Source organism: Mastomys coucha, unplaced genomic scaffold (assembly GCF_008632895.1).
Source record: "Mastomys coucha isolate ucsf_1 unplaced genomic scaffold, UCSF_Mcou_1 pScaffold20, whole genome shotgun sequence".
In the NCBI taxonomy this organism is placed as follows: Eukaryota; Metazoa; Chordata; class Mammalia; order Rodentia; family Muridae; genus Mastomys; species Mastomys coucha.
The window spans coordinates 133,372,243-133,373,116 of NW_022196903.1; the positions used below are offsets into that span (position 1 = coordinate 133,372,243).

The 874-nt window shown below is 40.8% G+C and overlaps 1 pseudogene; it reads left to right on the forward strand.

Annotated features, from left to right (window-relative positions):
* Positions 1 to 200: 200 nt before the first annotated feature.
* LOC116100033 overlaps positions 201 to 874 on the forward strand; it is a 2,832-nt pseudogene continuing 2,158 nt past the window's right edge.

An 874-nucleotide genomic window follows, 5' to 3' on the forward strand; every position in this document is an offset into this window, starting at 1 on the left:
CTTTCTCTCCACTTCTCCCTGTCACTCCTCACCTCTTCTCTACACCAGATCCATTCCTCTTCCATTTCCCTTAAAAATTATATACATATAATTTTATATGTATATATACATATAAAATACATATATTTTATACATATATGTGTATATATACATATATGTGTGTGCATATATATTATATATAATGTATATATATTTTATATATGCGTACATTAGTAGCAGAAAGCTATGGCGTAGCTGCTAATAACACGAAGCAGGTTAAAGACATGTACCTTATTCCGTTGGGCGCTGCAGATAAAATCCCACAGCCTCTTGTGCCTTTTGATGGATCTGGACTTGAGCTGCACAGACCTAATCTGTTGTTGGGCCTGATCATTAGTCAGAGGCTGAAGCGGCAGCACAGTGCTAGTGCAGGCCCCAGCCACACATCTGAGATGCCTGAGAGCGCCCCAACAGCCGTGCCCTGCGACAAGAAAGGTAAAATGGAGTCATCCACAGAGGAAGCAGCAGAGGAAGAGAGTGACTCTTTCAATTCTTTTACAACTGTGTTACACAAGCAGAGAAACAAGTCCCCACAGCCCCTTCAGGAAGACCTGCCAATAGCAGCTGAACCTCTGATGGAAGTCACCAAGCAGGAGCCACCCAAACCCTTAAGGTTCCTTCCTGGGATCCTAATTGGCTGGGACAATGAACCTTCTACTCTGGAACTAGCAAATAAACCCCTTCCTGTGGATAACATTCTCCAAAGCCTTTTGGGCACCACTGGTCAAGTGTATGAGCAGGCTCAGCCAGTTGTAGAACAAAGAACTCTCAAAGGAATTCCATATATATATATTACATATATATATATATATATATATATATATATATATATGTA